The 16,926-nt window shown below is 33.4% G+C and overlaps 1 long non-coding RNA gene across 1 annotated transcript; it reads right to left on the bottom strand.

The window, feature by feature from the left end:
• Positions 1–6,338: 6,338 nt before the first annotated feature.
• Positions 6,339–16,353, bottom strand: LOC132057023 (uncharacterized). The gene is made up of 2 exons (XR_009415060.1): positions 16,104–16,353; positions 6,339–6,572 (listed from the first exon to the last, which is right to left on the bottom strand). It is a non-coding gene; the product is annotated as an uncharacterized LOC132057023 (long non-coding RNA).
• Between the last annotated feature and the right edge of the window lie 573 nt (positions 16,354–16,926).

Genomic DNA, 16,926 nt, shown 5'->3' with positions numbered 1-16,926 from the left:
ATTGATCAAAGTTCATTAGTAATTGATAATCTAAGTTATCAACACAGGTTTAGATTAGTGACATGTGTCATTGTGAATTTTAAGGGTTATGATTTAAATTGAGTTATTCTTTATCAAGGGCTATGGATTTTCAAAAATATATGTGAAGACATTTTAAAAATATTCATTTGAGTTGAAATCAGATTTACTCCACTCATACTCTCAATGAATTATGTAGCTTATATATTCTTATTGTAATTTAATAATCATATAAAATACATTTAACAATAAGGAGTGTGATACTACTTTACGCCATTATTTATTTTAAAACACATAAATTATGTTTTGGGTTGATTAATGTAGCCAATAAATAAACTCCCTCTTTACAAAAATTGTTATACAAGTGATAAGGGAAGGTGAATTCACTAACCTTATCTTTTCCCTTTCAACATATAATAGAAGTTAAATGAGTGAAAATATTAAATGAGTGAAAATAGAAAGTTAAAGTTATAGTCTTTTGTGAACTAAATTCTCACCACTAAAAGTTGTATGACTATAGTATATTGTATGATATTTTCTCACTTCTGAGAAATTATTGTTGTTTATTTTCAATCATGTTACATTTTAGGAACATTTGTTTCACAAAGGAATTGAAGATGATATCTTTATTTCATCCAAAAGCTATTCAATAATCATATGATTAGTTTATTTTATTTTATTTTATTTCATGAACATCTTTTTACTGGATTCTGTAAAGATGTAAGATGACAATTGAGAAATTATATTCAATTTGCTCAGGCAAATAATATTACAATTTTTACAATTACTTTTTTTTTTTAATATCCACGCATCATGCAGGTATGAATACTAGTGAAACGTAATGAAGTGATTAGGGTTGACAAACAACAAAAAGGGTAGTACTCCCTCAGTCCAATTTATACGAGGGTTGACCCATTTGGGGAGTCAAACAGCTTTTTGACTATGATTTCTCCAATAATTTTTATATAATGTGAATTATTAATTATGTAGACTTGTAGTATTTTTTGTGTAGTTTTTAACTATGTGAATTTTATTATAAAAAAGTTGAAGAATCTATGTTTGAAATTGAGTCGAAGAAAGAGTTATTTGACTCTCCAAATAAGTCAACTCTCGTATAAATTGAGACGAACGGAGTATTATTTGTTATGAATAAAACTACTCCGTCCCAAAATACTTGTCATGTTTCATTTCTCGAAAGTCAAACTATATGAAGTTTGACCAATATTTTAACATGTATTTTTTCACCACATTGATATGAGAAGAATTGTAACTTATAGTACTTTTCTTATAGTTTTCAAATATCTAAATTTTGATTTTAAAATATTGAGTTAATCTTACCTAATTTAGCTCTGAGAATTAATCAAATTGACCCTTGATAAATAAGACGTGACGAGTATTTTGGGATGGAGGCAGGGAGCATTATTTACAATGTCCATTCCTTCTATGATTACGTCTAGCAAAACAAAAGTTTTCCTCGAGGAAAACATTATACCATAATTTGAATTTTGCCGCTAAAAGTTAGTACTCTATCCGGTTCATATAAAGGAGTGTTTTTACCTTTTTATTTGGCTCAAAACAAATGGTGTTTTACGTAATCAAAAGAAGGCAATATAGAGTAATTGTTTTCTTCTCAATTACCCTTATTTGCGATTTTTTTTTTTTTTTTTTTAGTTTTAGATTTTCAAACAATAATTTTATATTACTATTCATTTTTATTATTTGTTGTTTTTTTTTTTTTCAAAAATTGTTTTTATTACATAGGGGGTAGGGGAAGGGGAAATGAGGGAGGGAATTACAATGTAGGGATTCGAACCCTCACCAACAAGGTGAAAGTTTAGGTAGCCAACTAACCGAGCTACTAAGTCCCTTCATTTTTATTATTTGGATTATTAGGAACTATCATTTTAACAATTCTGTATCCATTACAACCATGCTTTAATTGTAATGTGTCTTTTCCTCTTTCACTTTTCCAAGTATGGATAATTTAAAAAAAAAAAAAAAATTGCTTCCCCTTTGTTATACCCCATTTTAATCGGAGTCAAAATGGTTTACAACATTCCGATAATTTCGGGGTTAATTAAAGTAAAGGAGTCGCCACCTAATGATTTATGGTGAATTAGGACACCTAAGGTTAATTAAAGTTATTGTCTAAAGTTAACTCTGTTTTAAAGTCCACGAAATCAAAAAGATTCTAGGTAAGGATTCAATTAATCTAAAGGGAAGGTATTAAGTATCCTTTAAGATCCATTAAAAATGTTTAACTAACCGCAGGGGCAGATCTACCTTATGAGGGTAGGGATGCCACGCCACCCGCACGCTTCGGCAAAAATTCCGAGTATGTATGCAAATATCTGTGCAGAAACCTATTTACATGTTAAATGGCACCCTGAGTAAATAAACCTGCTCTGGTGCCAGCGGTCTGAGCGGGCCACTTAAGGTCTTTGTGTCTCACGCCCGAGTTCGATTTCCACAGCAAGCATTTACAAATCTGTTTTTTCCCCTACACCCTCGCCTCTCTTTCCTCCTCCTTTTTCTTTTCCTTTTTTTTTTCTTTTTATTCTTCACTAGTAAATTTGCCGCGCTTCGCGCGGTCATAAAAATAGATAAATGATGGTTAAAAAGTTTCTCCTTATAATTTTAGTTCTATAGATTTGATAAATTATGATACGTTATTTTTTCGGTTAGCTCAAACACTTTCCATATAACCACTTTGATGAAAATGTATTTTGAAAGAAAAAATGATATTATCTCTAAATCACCATATAAATTTCTATATTCACCATGTGTGATTGTACTTCTTCGTTAAAGCATCATCAATAATTTGATTCAACAAAATTATTTTGTTGCTTCTTCATTACTAAAAGGAAAGTTTACTCACTTAAATCAATCTTTATATCTGAGATGTAATTCATATATAATTTTTGTACATAAAGACAATCTCATAATGGATATGCTTCACTCAAACTATAATATCTACATTTCAAGTAATAATCGAGTAAAAAAAAATATTCTTAGACAACAGCTTTTTTAGGCACATAATTTTTTACTTTTTCACTAATTTTTATAAATTTTAATCATTTTCTAGTTTTAAGATAAGAATTTATTACAAAGAATTTTAGCATTCAAATTTAGATATATTTCTTTGATTTTCTAAAAATGGAAATCTTAAATAAGGGGAAGAAAAGAAAATAACAAATTTAATTAATTTTTGGCAAAATGTGGGGGGAAAAGGAGAAAAAAATATGAATTTGTTTGTTGATGATAGAAATACAGACACATCATCTTACCAACCTTACACAAGCACACACATACAATATATTCTTATTTGTATCTTTCAAATTTTCTTGTATTTATTTTAGAGAGATGAGAAATAAAAAATAAAGCAACAAAGAAGAATGAAAAAAAGGATGGAAATTTTAAAAGTGAAAAAAGAAATTAAGACACAAATCCAAAAGTTTTAGATTAGGACAAAAAGCAGAAGAAATGTACGTACTTATTTCATTTCTCTTTACTTGATTGTCCTTTTCCCCTACACAAAGATAAACTTTTCTTTTATTTGCTCCTCTAATAAATCTGCACAGCCCACTATATACAACCTGGAAAAAATTCACAACCTGACCAACAGCAGGGGCGTTTTGTCAATTCAGAATTTCATATCATAATCATAGTGCTAAGATTTGACGATTGACTATCTGAGCCCACCCTGATACGTATTAAATTGTTGTAGGCAGTCGTAAAAAGGAAATGCTAGGAAGTGGGTAGAAAATTTCGGGTAAAAAGGATGTGGAAGGAAATGGAAGTATACGAAATTTTAAGGGATAAGCGCATCATTACCCCCTCACCTAAGAATAAGCTTTTCTTCATACGACACACCTTACCTAATATTTGTCCCTATCACCCCCTTAAACTATTTAAAACCGTAATATTTTACCCCAAACGCCGACGCCATTTTACGGAGAGTTGACATACACTCTCCTCGCACGCGCATTTATTTTTATTTTTTTAATATTCAGCTTTACGTGTCAATTTTTAAGAATAAAAAAATAAAAAACTGATTTTTTTTTACAAAATTTATTTTTAAAACCCGTTTTTAAAAATAAAAAAAAAAGTGAATTAAAAAACGATTTTTCTTTTAAAAAATTTATTTTTAAAACCTGTTTTAAAAAAAAAAAAAAAAACTGAAAACGAGAATTTAAAAAATGATTTTTCTTTTAAAAAATTTATTTTTAAAACCCGTTTTTTTAAAAAAAAAAAAAACTGAAAACGCGAATTAAAAAACTGATTTTTCTTTTAAAAAGTTTATTTTTAAACCCGTTTTAAAAAAAAAAACTGAAAAGTCGAATTAAAAAACTGATTTTTCTTTTAAAAAATTCATTTTTAAAACCCGTTTAAAAAAAAAAAAAAAACTGAAAATGCGAATTAAAAACTGATTTTTCTTTAAAATATGGAAAAATGGATTTGTTAATAATATGGAAAGCTTGATTATTTTTTTTAAAATGTCTTAAAAGATCTTGATTTTCATGATTTCATTTTCTTAGACACTTTTATTTTTCAAATAAAATCCGAAAAAGTGTTTTTCTTGTCAAAATTTGAAAAAAAAACTGATTTTTTATAAAATTTTGAAAAAATTAATTATTTTTTTAAAATGTGAAAAACTATATTTATATTCATATTTTAAGAAAATACAAATTTTTAAGAAAAAATTAAGTTTTTCCGTTTTTATGTTTCTCACTCTCTCAAAGAGAGTGAAACACACTCTCCTTGCCACATCAAGATTTAGGGGTAAAATATTACGATTTTAAATAGTTTAGGGGGGTGATAGACCAAACATTAGGTAAGGTGTGTCGTAGCAAAAACGCTACTAGGTGAGGGGGGTAATGATGCCTTATCCCAAATTTTAAAGAAAGATAATGGGGCGTCGTTTCAGGGATAAATGGAGCCTTTTCAGAAAGGATATCTAAATCCCGAATAGGCATATCAGGCAAGAATTTAGGAAATTAATGCAGAATTCAATGAAAATAGATAAATAGACGGAAATTAAGGAATTGGTGCAAAAATCTGAAAAATTAGATAAATAGGATTCCTGACTTAGGAGAGCGCTACATCACCGGGCTAAGTCCTGCTTTTATATATATATAAGATTGTTGCTTAAAAAAAAAAAAAATTCTCTCTCATCATCATCTTTTTCTTTTTCAATTTACTTGCAACAACCATTATTTTGTTTCTTTAATTAAAATTTACTTCATAAGAAATTTCTTTTGAATTGATTTTATTTATTTAATATATAATTTTTCTTTTTCTGATGACGTGATATTCATCGATATTGGAGGATAATTTGAGCACTATTTTATTAACTTTTAAAAGATCAAAAGGGTTTGTTTTGCTAGATATTTTGGGTTGATTCTTATATTTTGAAAATTTGAATCTTTTTTTTTTTTTTTGGCAAACAATTGCCAAAAGCTTGATAATTGAGACGGAAAAAACTAACTCAAAATATTGAATATAAATTAATGTTGTCAAATAAAGAATATGTAATAATTAAGCTACATATTAGCAAATACTAATTGGATGCGCTCATTCAAGAGTTATTTGTTTTTGTCGTTTTCTTCTAGTCTAGAATTTAAATTTTTAAATCAAGTGTGAAAAAAGCTAAACCAGACCGAACTTATTTATTTATTTACGAATAAAAGAGATAGTAGACCTAATCGAATTAACCCAAAATTAAATTAACCGGCCTATCCTTCCTATGCGGTCTTTGGGGTTAGTGATAGGTATTGCTTATATAAAATATTGGCACCCGCAACCTCCAAATCCTGAATTCGCCTCTGACTGACCGGACTTAGATTTGATTAAAAAGGCTATGTGTACTCAATAAGTGGCGAAACGACCAAGTAAGGACAATAGCTAAGTATTTAAACAGTTGATTAAAATATTGTATATTACATAGTAAGTCAAAATACTTGGTTAATATAACAATCTCAAGGTAAACCAAAGTCTTGTGTTTTAGAATTAAAAAGTAGGTCTAGAGGTAAGTTTAAGAAATGGTTTAAAGTTGGTTAAAATAACTGCAGACCTCCATGACCGGGTGTTGAAAGAATTCAAATTTCTTGTGCCTTAAATGGATCTAAACTGCAAGCATCTAGTTCATGTTAAGGAAGATTGATTATTTTGCAGCTAAAGAAAACATTTCAACTTATCATTGTCTAGCTGGAACTCAAATAACTAAAATCTGTTTTGGTAAAATAAAAAATAAAAATAAAAAATAATAATAATAAAAAAAAAAAACATTTTCAGGTTCAAGAAACGGATGGACAACATAAAAATATTTGTTTAGCATTGGCTATGAATTATATAGTAGTAACTCAGGTTTAACAGCCAACAACACAAAATAGAAATAAAAGGTTAGTCACATAGGGAATTTTAAACACACTAATGAACAAGTCAAAGGGATATAAAATGATAAAAGCCATTTTTGGCTTTCATAAGGGGTAGCGATATTCTGCAAATTTTCCGCTCAAGCAAAGTAAGAGGGTAGACAATGAAGGGTGTACGAACTCCGTAAGCGGCGTCGTTAAGTCTCAAAGTGAAACTCTTCGGCTCCGGTCGTACATGTGAAACAAAGAAAATAAAACATCAAACCATTAGAAAAGGGACATCTGCCTCTCAAACATTAGTAAGAAAATAGAGAAAATAAAATAGGTGCAGCCAAGTAATCAATCCGCCAGCTAATATACATCAAAGTTTACCATGTCATGGATCTAAAATGAGAGTACAAAGAAAGAGATAAACAGAGCCTAGTATTATTTTGAAAAAGGAAGAGATAAACAGAGCCTAGTATTATTTTGAAATCATGATTTCTAATGCAACTTGTTGTCAATTGCATAACCAACTATAGTACTGTGCAAATATATTCAAATCATTTTAGCTTTAGCATACAGTCAGGATCTCTAACTTTGAAATAAAGGAAAGTTTAAGTCATATTCGCTTATCACATACTTAACCACAAAAAAAAAAAAAAAAAGTACTCTAGCCAAATAACATCAGGGATTTAGAGAAAGACTACTAATATGGCATGATTTTTTAACAATCATATTTGGGACACAACATATACACAATATTTAAAAGAACAAATTAGCAAGCAATCTTTTAGCGGATGGGATTTCATAACTCTAGAGAAAGTCTAATGCATGATTTCTAACTCATGGAATACACTCACGAATCTAACAGAATTTTAACACGGGTTTAGACTATTCCACCACATAACAGAGAGTGTGGATTTAACCAGTAAATGCACAAAGGGAATGTAAATTGATATCCTAACGCACAAGGCAAATATTCTAGAACATATAGAACACTCACGAGCATTTGTCGAACACTCATACTTTAGATGATATGCAGCCAGAAAATATGACCTTAAATTTAAACATATGAATATGATTTTAACAACATCCGGGGAATACAAATCGCATAAGTAGAGCTTCCTCATAACACTTCGACAAGCATGGTTCTAGGATTCTAACTTAACCAAACTAAAATAGTAGTCATGTTCCACTACCATTTATTTCATACGTTCCATTTTTGACACAATCTCAAACGAAAGAAAGAAACGAATAAAGGGATTGGATTTACCTCTTGTGGGTGCTGTGAACTAGGACGTCGGGGCTTTAAATCTACTCTCTCATTATGAATAGATCCAAACCTCGACACAAATGAGTTCGAACTAAAGTTCGCCGAGACAGAATGAAAAGTTTAAACGAATCTAATATTTAGAGTAGTAGTCAAGATGAAAATGTTAGGTATGATAAAGTTTCCAGGTTGTTAAAAAAACTCCCTCCGGCTGAAGATTTAAAGTTGTATTTATAGGGGAAAGTTAGGTTAGAATTTAGGCGGGATAATGAAGTTTCAGATTTTGAATCTTTGGTCAAAATGGCCGTTCGAAATCCGGTCACTTGAGGATTTTGGGCGAACTTGTAGCCCTTCACGTGATTTGGTCAGATTTGTGCTCAAAATGGTGAGGTTTTGGTCTAATCCCGGATCTGCGATGTATTTGGCTTCATGTGCGTTTTGCGATATGCTGGGATAGGTGTAGGGAAACTTGCACGAAAATGGGATGGTCTAACCTCTGCCACGACTCTGAAAAGCTGGATTTGGCTTGAAAGAGGGAAGAGATGAGAGAGGGGTTGTTTGGAGAGGGGTGTGGCTTATATGGGATAAAGGAATTAGGTTTTGGGGAAAATTGGAAAGATACTAAAATGTGTATTTGTTTTGTTGGGTTGGGCTGGTCTTAATTCGAATTGGCCCTCGGTCAGAAGTGATTTTAGGATCGTATTGGGGTACGATGTCCGAAAATAGTTTCAGTTTTCTAATAGTGGGCTGATTTGGATGTAAAACGCGGGCTGTTTTGGGCTGAATTAAATGGTCTCTTTCCCTATTCTAATTTATTCTTTGGGGTTATTTGTATTAACATAATACCATATATGTGTGTGTGTCTGTGTGTGTGTGTGTGTGCGTGTGCGTGTGTGATAATAATAATAATTTAGCCATCAACATTAATAAGGTGTAATTTAATAAAATATAAGTAAAGTAATAATAGAGTAAAAATATTATATAGGTTATATCTTATTGTTAATACCTAACGAGTAATAGCAATATACGAGGTATTAATAAAGTAACAATTCCTAACAATAATTATATAGTAGTAGCCATAGTAATAAAGTAAGGGAGAAAAATAAGATATTTAGTTTATTAATAATTTAGAAGCTCAAGAAAATGAATTGGAATAAAGGAAGGACAAAATTTGGTGTCAACAGCTTGCCCCTCTTCGACGGGAGACGACGTAAGATTTTTCAGGCGAAGAAGTTGACGTAGTAGCCAATTTTGTCCCGACCAACAGATATGAACTTGGAAGAACTTGAGAAAATATTGGTTAGAAGAAATGTGGAAAAGATTACGGGGTAGAAGGGATGTTTGGAAAAAATTATGGGATGGAAGGAATGCTAAAAAATTATGGGGTAGAAGGGATGAGGAATGTTGGAAAAATTATGTCCGAACCCCGGTTTCGAGTTGCCTACATATCTTGGGTTCCATGAGACTCAGGCCATGTGTAGTTCGAGAGAAGCGGTCGACACTGCTTTTTGCCCCAGTGTCGAATTATGATGAGACTGAAGATTGATGAAGTATTGAGAGAGTTAATGATTTTGGAAAGATATTGGATGAGTTGTGATTTGTATACTCGAGGGGTTAAAGACAGATGACAACAATGTTCGAGAATAGTGCGTATGTTTATAGCCTCCTAATTATAAATGTGGTGCACAACACACCCATAAGTAGGAGTCTACTAGACATGATATGAATTCTCAAAAATTGCCCCAGTGTCGAGTTACGGGGACATGGGTTATAGAAAGGGGTAGGATTATGAAAGAGTTGATTGAATTGAGATTTAATGGTGTATATGAAAGAAAAATTAAAAAACCCACGTATCACATATTTTGAGACGTGGGCGGAGTTCGAGAGTAGATCCATGACCTTTGCTAGCGAGTTTGATATTATCTTGGCAAATTTTGCCCCACCACCGCATAGCAGAGTTCCACGTTGTGTTACATCTCGTGTAGATTGTATTTCCTGTCAAAACTTAAAGTAAATAATTAGCAAATGAAGTACATAAAGTAAAATGTAAAAGTAGAATATAAATTGAGATAAATGTGAAGCCGTATGGCTATGAAAATGAAGTTGTGATTAGTCGAAATAATGTCTCTAGAATCTTGACGTGGTTTCCTCAGCAAACGATGTGTTGCAATGTCTCAAGTAAAAGTTACCTGAAATTCATGCTAAAATCATTAGTAAAGTTTGGGGTAAAGTTGAAAGCGTAAAATTCATAAAGATTGTAAAAATGATAATAATTATGAGTGTGAGAATGAGGATGAAGCCGTCTGGCTTATGGTGAGGCAAAGGTGGCCAAATGTTGTCTCTGGTTGTCTTCAGGGACTTGAATGAATGACGCCTCCGGTAGTCTTCGAGGACTTGATGTTGAGTGTTAAAATCCTGCAGTACTTCAAGGTAAAGTTATTAAATAAAGTCATGATAAAGTGAGGATAAAGTAGATGATAAGTGAGAAATAAAGCCGTGTGGCTTATGATGAAGGGGCTGTGTGGCCGAATGATGTCTCCGGCTGTCTTTGGGGACTTGGTGATGAATGATGTCTCCGGTTGTCTTCGGGGACTTGATGTTGGTTGTAGTGAAATCCTCCGGTTGTCTTCGGGGACTGCTGTTGATTGTTGTAAAATCCTCCGGAAACCGCTGCTGATTGTTGTAAATCCTATAAAACTTTAGAGTAAAGTTGTTAAATAGAGTCATAAAGTCATGATAAAGTAAATGATAAGTAAGAAATAAAGCCGTGTGGCTTATGACGATGGGGCCATATGGCTAAGTGAGGCCAATAACGGTGTCTTCGGAGTCTTGAAGATGAGTGACGTCTTAGGTTGTCTTCAGGGACTCGAGGGTAAACAATGTCTGTAAAATGAAGGCAAAGTCGTTCAAAGTTGGTAAAGTGAATGATATAAATTAAATGGTAAAGTAGAGAGTAAGATAAGAGTGTAGCCGTTTGGCTTATGCAGATAGGGCCGTGTGGCCAAATGATGTATTTGACTGTCTTCAAAGAATTAGTGTTGATTTAGGCTAAATTAATGACGTCTTCGATCTTTAACATGTAGACTTGATCTTGATTTTCCTTCGATCTCAACAAGCTACAAAATACAAGCGTATTTGTTAATAAAGTGATGAAGCTGTTGTAATAAAAATAAAGAATAAAATATAAAGTTAGAGATGAAGCCATTTGGCTTATTAAGGCAAAGACACAACGGGCCAAATGATATTCTTTGGCCATGATTGGTAGACTTGATTCTTGATCTCGTGGTTTTGTCATTCCTGCACTCAAAGAAAAGTTCTTAGTTTGGGAGGAGGGAAGTTGATTCGTGTTGACTCAAAGCTTGACTTTGTTCGCACTCCATCCATCTTCTATTCGGACCTTGTGATCTCCGTCCAAGCCTTGGTAGATGATTAGTCGTGAAAGCTTTTAAGAAAATATAATCATTTGAAAATATATATGTAAATATATGTATATAGGTTGTAAAAATTCTGCCAACTTTTAGATTGTGACACTCCCGAAAAATTGAAACGTCTTTTGTTTACATACTTCTTGTGTGGTAGCCTGAATCAAGTGTAATTTGGCTATGTCTAATTGTTCCTTATCCATGTCTTCCCAAAATTGCCCCAATTTTGGTTTCAGAAGAGTATACTAAACTTATGTTAGGGTGAGATCGAACCTTATGTAGGTTGCCTACGTATCCCGCCAAGGAAATCAGGTCAGGCGTGGTTCTCCTTACATACAAACAATAACAATTTTCTTTGTTTTTACTACAATGAAACCAAGCTCTATGTGGGCTGCCTACGTATCCCGCCGAGGGAATTAGGTCAGCGTAGTTCGTAATTACATGAAAAAAATAAAAATTACAAGTCAACAAGAACCTATCTAAAGTCGTCCTTTTATGTATTGTCTTAACTTCTCTTGATTGGATAGGCTTTATACATGAATATTGTCTTGTTCTCATGATCCTTGTTTGATTCTTCGAATTGTATATCTGCTTTCCATTCTTCAAAATCTTGTTTGGCATACAAACTTTTCCCAATTGTTATATGTCACAATCATAAAATTGACAGATTTGATAATTTATATATTATAACAGAAGATAACAAGTAAAAGACAGTTAAGAAAAATAGAAAACGCATTCATAGATTTTTTTTTTAAGTTTTCAAAAGACGAGGCAAAATAACATAAAGTATTAGGCATGATTCAAGCCTCAAATGGTTTTTTATCGTGCTATTTCAAAAAGCGTTACTACTTGTTCATTCTACCAAGACTCCTGGCAAACCAGGGACGGAGTACAAGTCCAATTCTTTAAAGTATCCTCTGGTTCGGCACCCTAGTTGGTCGGTGTCTTGACATTGTGAGTAGTTTTAGCAGCATCCACTATTTCAATTGGTATGATTGTCCCGTTCAAGTTCCAAGCTTTCTCGGTAGCTATCATGTTCACATTGACATTCCTTTGGTTAGTTAGAGGGTTTTTGCTCACGTTGGATTGAGCTTCGGTAAGTTGAATTGCTCCTTCCTTGATTAAGGCTTCGATCTTATTTTTGAGACCATAGCAATCCTCAGTATCATGCCCAGTAACTCCAGAATGATATGCACAATTCTTGGAACCATCAAACCATTTTGGGATAGGATCGAGGATTTTCCCTTCAATTGGTTGTATTATACCCGCTGCTTTTAACCTTTCAAATAACTGAGCCAAGGGTTCAGCTACTGGGGTGTAATTAGGGGTATTTTTTACTTTGGGGTTTGGATGGGGTCCGAATTTGGTATTTGGAGGATTTTGGTAAACTGGAACTTGGTATGGTTATTGGTGCGATTGTGGATTTAGGTAAGTAGAGGTTCGGGGTTGATAGTAGTTTGGTTGGATGTTATAGGTGGGGTAAAAGTATGGGTTGTGGTGAGAAGTATGACAAAAGGTTCCAGTGGCTTCAGTGTATTGGCTTGGGTGGGAGGATTTGGATGGATGATTTTTTACATTTAGCTTATGTCGCTTGTGTTCACGGGTAGTCATGGTAGAAGATACCTTTTTCTTTTCCATTTTACTCTCATTAGTCGACTCAGATTGAATGATTTTACTTGTGGTGTACAAAGTTGTTGAGTTTGAGATCCTCCCAGACTTGATTCCTTCCTCTAAGATAATCCCCATATTGGCAACTTCTATGAACTTTCGACATACCATGCCTATCATTTTCTCATAATATATACCGTCTAGAGACTCAATGAACATGGCAATCATCTCATTTTTTTGTTCATACACGGCGGCATTGGATCTTGGAACCTCGGCGCAAAGCATATTCTTGGAATGACTCTGTAGATTTCCTCTTTAACCTTGTCATGTAAAGCCTATGTGGCATAATATAAGTATTAAAACTGAATTGGTCCATAAAGTCTTTAGCCATGACGGTACAACTATGCCATTTTTGAGGGTTCTGTTGTGCATACTAGATAAGAGCATTACCGACCAAACTCCTTATAAACAATTTGATCCTGATGCCGTCATCTTTTCCTACTTCCCCTAATGTGTCACAATAAGTTATCAAGTGTGCACGAGGATTGTCTGTGCCATCAAACGTGTCAAACTTTGGTGCCTTGTAACCCGTGGACAAGTCAGCATCAGGGCAAACACATAAGTCCTCGTATTCCAGATCCTTAGTGCCCCTAGTGGTTCGATGACTTTTCATAATTTGTTTCAGACTACGGATCTCCTTTGCTACTAGATCATCAGATTCTCCTATATCCTCATATTGATTGAAATCGGGTTGAAGCTTTACCGCCCTTGGGGTAGTGGATGTTTGGGATTTCACTGTGCCCTTGATATATGTTGGGCGATTGGATAAGTTTGGATAGTAGGGGTATTCTGAGTTGTGGATGGTTGATTTAGTGGAGTTACATGAGAGTTTACGGGTGGTGGATTGGTTGAGGCGTTAGGAATGTAAACAAATGGCGAACTTGTGGAGATAATTAGAGGGGGGGTATTATTGATGAGCAAATGGCATTGTGGTGGCAAATTAATGGATGAGAATTGAGGTTGATTTGGCGTAGTGGTAATGAATAGGTCGGCTAGGTCCTTAACCCGATTCAACTCTTCTCGCAGTTTTTTGATTTCTTTGTTCTAGATGGGCGAGATGTTCTTTATACCAAGTGGAGGTCTTATCTTCAGAAGTCCGGGAATTGTCACCCAGAATCATGACATTTGTTAAATTAGCATCATATGGATCACACATTGTCGTCTTCTTTTTAACCATCCGAAATTTCGGAAAAGGAAGTTGTCGCCTTCGAACCTCGCGAGACGGTTTGGTCGACCATGGCGGAGTCAACACAAATCAACTTTTCTGTTGGGAGTAATTAATTAAAAAAAAGATAGAAAAAAGAAAAAAAAAATATAAATGTGTTAGTTTCAGATGAAAATATCAAGTAAAATCATGTTTAGGTAATCAAGTAAAGTCAAGTAAATAGTAAAGTAGCAAATTCATAAAACAAATAATACATGTGTATCAAATATGGATAACGCGTCCTAATATGCATGTGACTTCTTTGTGCCAGAGGTAGGCCTAACATTTGTTTGAAGGGTAAAATGTGCAGTAATACGTCATTCCATTACTCTTGGCTAATTAAACAAATTCTATTTCCCAAAAATAAGTAAAACAAAGAGTGTAATATTTATTACATACCAAACTAATACAACATAAAGTACTACCTAATCTAAGTAAAGTAATAACAATTTTGTCATGTCTAAATTCTTGGCTCCATTTTGCGATGTCCTCGTTTGTCGACGTTGACGGTTACACTCAATGTAAAGTCTTCATACAATTGCATAGAAAGGTTAGTCATTCCTCCCCCCTAAGTTTAATTAGCTAGAGTAAATGATCAATATTTAGGCACAATTATCCTTCAAACATGCACATGAAGTATGATAAAGTATCACTTGGGGTCGTGGACCCACTTGGACGTTTGGGTAAAGTTATCTAATGGGCTTAATACACCAAGGGTATTGAACCTCCTGTTTCATGAAATGTATGCTCCTAATAAAGGGTGTTGGTTTAGCTCTACTCTAGGTCGACTAAGAGTGGGTTCACTAGACGCTAGGTTCCCGAGCAGACAACTCGAGTGAGAAGGCTAGGAGGTCACACGGAAAATCCGGACACCCCGCGCATATGCCAACTCCTAAAATTTGAGATTTTGAAAGAAATTTACCAGTGCGCAAAACGCACTTCGCGTGTACGTGTGATAGTGTGAATTTCCAGAAATTGAGAAAAGTGAAACGGAATGACAATTTATCAAAGCAAGTAACACATAAACAATTTATATCAAACAAAATAATATATCACACAATCAATTTATATCAAACAAACAATATATCACGCAAACAATTTAGAGCATGTGAAACAATTTAAAGCAAGTAAAGTAATTAAGTTAGCACATAAAGCCTAATTAAACTAAGTCCGTTATGGTTAGAACCTAAACTCCTCAGCAGAGTCGCCAAGTTATTATACCCCATTTTAACCGGAGTCAAAATGGTTTACAACATTCTGGTAATTCCGGGGTTAATTAAAGTAAAGGAGTCGCCACCTAATTATTTATGGTGAATTAGGACACCTAAGGTTAATTAAAGTTATTGTCTTAAGTTAACTCCGTTTTAAAGTCCACGAAACCAAAAAGATTCAAGGTAAGGGTTCAATTAATCTAAAGAGAAGGTATTAAGCATCCTTTAACATCCATTAAAAATGGTTAACCGACCGGACTTAGAGTTGTTTAAAAAGGCTATGTGTACTCAATAAGTGGCGAAACAACCAAGTAAGGACAATAGCTAAGTATTTAAACAGTTGATTAAAATATTGTATATTACATAGTAAGTCAAAATACTTGGTTAATATAACAATCTCAAGGTAAACCAAAGTCTCGTGTTTTACACTTAAAAAGTAGGTCTAGAAGTAAGTTTAAGAAATGGTTTAAAGTTGGTTAAAATAACTGCAGACCTCCATGACCGAGTGTTGAAAGAATTCAAATGTCTTGTGCCTTAAATGGATCTAAACTACAACCATCTAGTTCATGTTAAAGAAGATTGACTATTTTGTAGCTAAAGAAAACATTTCAACTTATCATTGTCTAGCTGGAACTTAAAGAACTAAAATCTGATTTGGTAAAAAAAGAAAAAAAAAGAAAAAAAGACATTTTCAGGTTCAAGAAACGGATGGACAACATAAAAATATTTGTTAAGCATTGGCTATGAATTATATAGTAGTAACTCAGGTTTAACAGTCAACGACACAAAATAGAAATAAAAGGTTAGTCACATAGGGAATTTTAAACACACTAACGAACAAGTCAAAGGGATACAAAATGATAAAAGCCATTTTTGGCTTTCATAAGGGTAGCTGTATATTCTGGCAAATTTTCCGCTCACAGTAAGAGGGTAGACAATGAAGGGTGTGCGAACTCCGTAAGCGGTGTCATTGAGTCTCAAAGTGAAACTCTTCGGCTCCGGTTGTACATGCGAAACAAAGAAAATAAAACGACAAACCATTAGAAAAGGGACATCTGCCTCTCAAACATTAGTAAGAAAATAGAGAAAATAAAATAGGTGCAGCCAAGTAATCAATCCGTACGCTAATATACATCAAAGTTTACCATGTCATGGATCTAAAATGAGAGTACAAAGAAAGAGATAAACAGAGCCTAGTATTATTTTGAAAAAGGAAGAGATAAACAGAGCCTAGTATTATTTTGAAATCATGATTTCTAATGCAACTTGTTGTCAATTGCATAACCAACTATAGTACTGTGCAAATATATCCAAATCATTTTAGCTTTAGCATACAGTCAGGATCTCTAACTTTGAAATAAAAGAAAGTTTAAGTCATATTCGCTTATCACATACTTAACCACAAAAAAAAAAGTACTCTAGCCAAATAACATCAGGGATTTAGAGTAAGACTACTAATATGGCATGATTTTTAACAATCATATTTGGGACACAACATATACGCAATATTTAAAAGAACAAATTAGCAAGCAATTTTTTAGCAGATGGGATTTCATAACTCTAGAGAAAGTCTAATACATGATTCTAACTCATGGAATACACTCACGAATCTATCAGAATTTTAACATGGGTTTAGACTATTCCACCACATAGCAGAGAGTGCGGATTTAACCAGTAAATGCACAAAGAGAATGTAAATTGATCTCCTAACGCACAAGGCAAATATTCTGGAACATATAGAACACTCACGAGCATTTGTCGAACACTCATACCTTAG

This window comes from Lycium ferocissimum, chromosome 5, assembly GCF_029784015.1.
Source record: "Lycium ferocissimum isolate CSIRO_LF1 chromosome 5, AGI_CSIRO_Lferr_CH_V1, whole genome shotgun sequence".
In the NCBI taxonomy this organism is placed as follows: Eukaryota; Viridiplantae; Streptophyta; class Magnoliopsida; order Solanales; family Solanaceae; genus Lycium; species Lycium ferocissimum.
Note: the sequence above shows the minus strand (reverse complement) of the source record. Positions and strands in the feature narration are given on the sequence as shown.